The following is a 6496-nucleotide window of genomic DNA, read 5'->3' as shown; positions in this document are numbered from 1 at the left end:
AAAAGTAGTCTATTACAAATAACCTGTTCCAAAAACTATTCCGGTACAACGCCCCGCCTCTAGTGTGGATATTGTTCACTGACAGGTGGTGATAATAGCAATTCGACAAGTCACAATATTTCTCACATCAAATGGAAATCAACACGAAACGTCACTTTTAGCATGTCGAATAAGGGCCCTCTTAGTGAGCGTCCATGTTTCGGCACCGTATGTCATGGTGGGACTTTAGCTTGTCTGTGAATATGTTTAACGCGCCGCCACTGGATATTAAATTGACACAAAATAAGGAAGATTGTGAGTTCAAATATCGACGCTCAAAAGTGGTTATGATACTGATTACGAAGCGGCAGTGGCTTACGTGAGCGAATAACTCGCGAATGCGGCGCGGCGGCCCAACGGCATTCGCGCTCACAATGAGATCACCCACGTAGGACACTTCCATAGGTATCAAAGGATTGAATTCACCCTCGCCGTTCGCTCGCGCGTTCGCGAGTTATTCGCTCACGTAAGCCGCGGCGTTAGAAAAAAAAATATGTCCGGTGATTTAGACATTGGCGAGTTAAGGGTGACAATAGGTCGCAGAGCTAGTGGTAAACTCTACACTTACGTACGTAGGTAAGTGTATAGTTTACCACTAGCTTTGCGATTAAAAAATTACTAATGTTAGAACGGTCCGGATTCGGGCTGAGGCATCCGACACTTCGTTTTCTATAGAAAGCACCACGTGATCACCGGTCATCAGTCATAGAAAATGAAGTGTCGGTTGCCTCGGCTCGGACCCAAGTCATCCTTAAGGCCTCAAATTGCTAGTTTTATGAAATAGTTTTCCTGATCGTTCGGAGCAAACTCTTCAAGTTACAGGTAAGAACGATCTCTGATGACGCTATTGTGTCCACAATTTCGTCGTTGATTGGACTTTATTCGATCTACGTCTATATCCAATCAAGTCAGCTAGTTAGCGGACAGACAGACAGACTGACAAGTGGTCGTATTAGCATAGTAAGGTGCGTGTAGCGCGCCCATTAAGCTCTGATTTAGCTTTTCCGTTGGTTAGAATCAAACTAGGACATGTCGCGTAATTTTTAACCGACTTGAACCGACACTCACGTATTTTAAGTCGAAAACGCTCGACATGTTCCACTCCGTACTGAGCAGGTCGTCAGCAGCTTGCGTTGACCCCTTGCCGCCACCGACGCCCGCGCCGAGTCATCGGGCGCGGAGGGCTGCGCCCCGCGTCTGCGCCGGGCCGTCAACGCAAGCTCCTGACGATACTCCTCGGACTTAAAAATCTTAAAATACGTGAGTGACCCGTTGTAATATATTTAATTTGTTAAGGTTTTGTGTAGCCCGTGCTAATTTTTGTGATTCGATTCGATTCGCCTCGACGCGCCTATATTAATAGCCAGCCTTAATTCTTATTTGTAGTGTGTGACGTTCGTTGGAAGACTTGGAAGTGCTCAAGTGACGGGATTGTTTGAAAAAAATATTTCCCTATACCAAGACGAAGATTACCCCGGGTACATTAGACTGATTCCCCGAGTAAACCAGAAACACTTATAGTATTTGATATTTAATAGCTAATTACTTACTCATTTATTTATGTACTAAATTCTTTTAATTTATTATACGTATGTTCTTATAATTTATTATTATATGTGCACTCCCCTGACTGCCACAGGCGGTATCGGAATCCTTGGCGTCGACATCTCGAGTGAAGTCCCTTTCCACGGCCAAATTAGCCTAAAAAAGCTCGGTGTGCTCAACAGATCGAAACAGTATTTCACACCGGCCCACCGTCTACAGCTTTATAAGGCGCAGTTGCGCCCATACATGGAATTTTTCTCATTTATGGGCAGGGGCACCCCAGTACCAACTTCTCCCTCTGGACCGCATCCAACGAAGAGCGACTCGAATTGTCGACTGCCAACGTATTTCGGATCGGCTTAACTCCTTGGCGCTGCGTAGAGATTTGGCTTCGCTTTTCTATCGCATGTATAACGGGGAGTGCTCCGAGGAATTGTTTGGATTAATCCCTGCCGCTTCTTTTTGCCGTCGCCCTACGCAACAACATTTCCATCCTCACCACTTAGATGGTTGGCAGTCCTCTACTGTATTTCTCCGGGAATTTGTGTCTCGCACAGCTAAACTGTGTAATGAACTGTCGCTTGCGGTATTTCCGGTCCGATCGATCTTCAAACCTTCAAGAAAAGAGCGTACTCCCATCTTAAAGGCCGGCAACGCACGTACAACCCCTCTGGTGTTGCAGATGTCCATGGGCGACGGTAATCGATTACCATCAGGTGATCCGTCTGCTCGTTTGCCTCCTCTATCATAAAAAAAGGAACAAATTCTCATAATGAACTTACAAATAAATGCTCTTCCTGTGATTCGAGCCACGGGTTTCTTGCTTAGGACTTAGAACTTAGGTTGAGTTAGGGTTAGGAGTTTTTCTCCAATATGCTTGGAAATGTTCACCTTATTGTAGCAAAAATTGTACGGGAAGTTCTTCGTTATGGTCAAACTCAAATTTAAAAAATTCAAAACATTATTGTCGTGTTTTAGCGGACGGGAAGTTAAGTATTACTGTATTATTCTTTACTTTTTTTAAACATGCATGCACTAAGAAAAATGCAAACAGCCAATTAATATAGCTGCAGGCTGCGTCTACACGACCCGGTCAGCATTATTTCAAGCTATAGGATAGAGTCGTGTAAGACCTTTGTGTATGATCGTGCGAATACTGACATAATGCGAATAAAATCAAATACTATATTAATTTTATTTTTAAGGATCTCATGCGTGCAAATACAGCTTAAATTGCACAATTATATTGAATGAGCGAATATTGAATGGTACTGAATGGCAGAATATTTGTGCCTTTAACTTTTAAAAAATACTTAAAGAGGGAAATTGTTTTTGACGTTTTTGATGTAAAGGTTCGATTTGAGTGCTGGTTGATGCTTATTTTACCTGATTTCCTCGAATGTTTGGAGAAACTCATCCACGAATTGCCATTTCCTGGCCTTAGCAATAATGTACTATCTATTATGTAAAGCCATTAATGTTTTTTTAAATACAGTTGCTCGTAAAGTGCTACTTTACGTAGCTGTTTAGCGTGCGGAAAGTTGGATTTCGCGAACTAGTGCTTTTCATTTTTATTTTTTTATTTTTTATTTGTACTTGTACCAATTCATGACTATCTTATTTATGAGTGTTAATGTTAGTTTACTTTAAAAGTCTCAATGAATATAAAACCTTCTGTTAATGTAAGAATAATAAAATTATACATATTTTATTACTTACCTCTTCATCATTGTAACACGTTTATTTTTTAATATTGTAAAACCGTTCTTAATAAGTTGTCTGATTGGAACGGAATAGCTGCCGAGGAGGCGTTTTTTCTTACTGCAAGCATGTTTTAAGTTTCCAAAGGCAACAATATTTTTGTTAATCAATTTAAATATACGATACGCAAATAATCGAAAATAACGATGCTTAGGTACCTAATAATAGTACCTACAATGTTTCTGTCTTATAGAATATGCATAAAAATCTTGTTGTTTTCTTATTCTTTCGCAACTGTATAAAAAAACGTCGTTCGATGCACGTGCGGAAATGTTATCCTTTCCGCACTTGCATCGAAATATATTCTTTTCAACGAACACTTTTTTCTTTATTAGGGTGTAGCGTGTTGGCTATGTGGGGCTTGTTTTTGTCCGTTTACCTGTCAACCTGCTGTCAACGCAGTGGATCGCCTGTGTAAACTCTACTTAGACTAGACTAAATGCCGTCAATAAGCTGCGGTGACCGATTAACATCAGGCGGACAGCACGCTCGTTTGCCACCGCTAGTATAAAATACGTAAGTATTGAATAACAAAATTATCTTAAACCTTGAATGGTTTAACAATTTAAGACCGTGACCGCGCGGAATAAACCAGATCATCACTCATAACTTGCTAAATAAAAAGTAGGTTCAAAATCAGATCAAATCAGACTTACTCACGCAGGCATGCCAAGTAAAGAGCTTAAAAAACAACCAAGATAGCTTACAATCAAGTTCAGACTAAGTTATACGTACTATAATTCGGACCAAACCAGTCTTGTTCTCTCCGCGTTCCGGACCGCACGTCTGTACCTTCCCCAAAATATATCGGGATGCTCGAAACTTATTTCGTGTTTTTCTGAGTGGAAAGACGCTCAAGTGTTGAAAAAAAACCGTGTGTCAGATATTTTTTCTTTTGGCGGGAATTGAAAAGTTCGTCGTTTGTTTGTTTATGGTTTCGGTTACGGTATGCGAGCCAATTGTTTATTGTCTTTGATTTTGCGGTTTTGTAGCAACCGCAGATAAAATTGTTAAACTAGATGTTATCGTAAACGATAAAGTAATTATTATTATTGCGATTTAATACAAATTTAATGTGGTTTGCCCACGTAAAGCAGTAAATAGGATTGTTTGCTAGAAACTTTAGATTTATTTTAACACTACCGTCTTACATACCATTACCTAGATATTCACATAAAGTAAGCAACAACTTGCTCTACGTATGTCTGCTGTGTGTATCTAAAATAAATAAAAAATTATGACAACATTTTTGACTCACCTCTCGAAATAAAATCTTATCAAAACTCTTCAAAGAAAAATATTACCAGTATTTTTTAGTTTATTCTTGTAATAGTTAAATAAAGTTTTGCTTAATGATTATATTATTCTTAAAAGAAAATTTTAATTATTAATGTCCGTGTCCGGTAGTCCGTTCGTTTCAAATTAGATTCAAATAGGTATTTCTAATTTTGTACTATGTCAAGTCAATAACTATAAATTTGCCACCTTACTCTAAAGTGCTATAACTCTTCACTACATATTATTTTCCCAAGCTCGTATTTTACTCAACGTTATCGTTCAAATTCCAACCTTACGTAATAAAGATAAATTATCATTTACCGATTCTCTCAGTAGCCAGAAAGGAGTTAAGAGATGCTATAGTATAGAGGCAGAGGTAGTCTACAAAAGGTTGGAGATTATTAATTAAGATAACTATAGTTTATTCAAATTATGGCGTTCGAAAATTGCCGGGGGCATTTAACGTGAAGCTAATTGGTTCTTCAAAATTGATTAATAACCTAGAGGGATTCAGGTACCAATGTCTAGGTTTTTAACGCCTAACGGATTTTTTTACTGCGCACTAATTGTTGGTATTAAAAAAAACCTTAAAAAAGGATTAATGGCTTATTCATTTTTAACGTATTATGGGAAATATGAACACCTATGAATCTCTACCGCACATATATATAGATATAGCATATTATGCTATATTTATGCGTAGGTATGCGTATTTAGGTATTTATTGTATCGTGGAGACTCTCTTTACTATACGAATACTTATGAGGACTAATATTACCTGGTTTTCACATCGCCCTATCCGATATCGGATGTAAGATACACGATATACGACTACAAAGAAGTAAAAAGTTTTTATTTTATACATTTAATGGTTGTTTGTTGTTCAAAAGAAAGCGTTAATGCAATAATAAAAGGACTTTATGCCATATTATGGCATTTTCTAGCGGCTATCGATGGCGGAGATCGGATCGGACAATGTGAAAACCATTGACATATATCTAAGGACGGGCCTTACGGGCACTAAGAATGGTGCTAGTTCAGTGGTGTCACTCACAAATTTGAGCCAATCGTGCAGTCTATCGCAACTCGAATTCGTGTGCGTGACACCGCTGTACTGGCCCATTCTTATTGCCCGTAAGGCCCGTTCTTAGATATATGTCAATGGTGAAAACGCTCTATGGTGGCGAAAAATCAAGAAAGTATTATTACAGGCCACTTGATTTGACAAGGTAATTTTAGCCGATAGTGCTATTGACAAATGAGCACATACAAACTTATAGATTGATATCGGTCAAGAAATATAGATGGTGCGATATGTGACCTTATGGCTCACAATGTCCACATCTTGATATCTTACCTTATGAGACCATTATTAGGGCCCTGATTCACCGCGCTGACAAATGTCGGCTCACGCACAGCTGACATTCAGAGTCACACGAACCCCCCACTTAAAAAACGCCTCTCTCATACAATCGAAGTTTCAAAACTCCACGTTGTATATTTTTTCCAATAAACGTGTGCAAAAACCACCAATTTATGAGATTCCACCCACCCCTTCGCCTTAAAATGCTTAAATTGCATTAAATATAATTACCTGTCTGGTAATTGGACTAGAAGAAAGAAGCCATACTAAGAATTTGTATTCAGATATGTGTGAAAACTTTGTTTCCAAGTGTGATTGGCGACCGTACTATAGTGGCCTCTACTGTGGGAACATAGTTCAGAGCTGGTAAGACATAGACATAGACATAGACATAGAATATTTTTATTTAACACCACATTGAAACATGTTTACAGGCAATACTACAAAACATTACAAGCCTTAAAATGAAACTTAATTAGGCACAAATTTATGTTTACATGTAGATATAAA

General features: G+C 38.7%; 1 protein-coding gene across 1 annotated transcript in view; it reads left to right on the top strand.

Annotated features, from left to right (window-relative positions):
* The first annotated feature begins 1357 nt into the window (after window positions 1–1357).
* Window positions 1358–6496, top strand: part of LOC133516462 (protein Wnt-5b-like) — a 106986-nt gene continuing 101847 nt past the window's right edge. Inside the window, exon 1 of the mRNA XM_061849422.1 lies at window positions 1358–4291. The gene's annotated coding sequence lies outside the window, so the exon portion shown is untranslated. The remainder of the gene's footprint in view (window positions 4292–6496) is intronic.

This window comes from Cydia pomonella, chromosome 3, assembly GCF_033807575.1.
Source record: "Cydia pomonella isolate Wapato2018A chromosome 3, ilCydPomo1, whole genome shotgun sequence".
NCBI classification, from domain to species: Eukaryota; Metazoa; Arthropoda; class Insecta; order Lepidoptera; family Tortricidae; genus Cydia; species Cydia pomonella.
The sequence above is the reverse complement of the archived record's forward strand: the minus strand, read 5'-3'. Positions and strand labels throughout refer to the sequence as shown.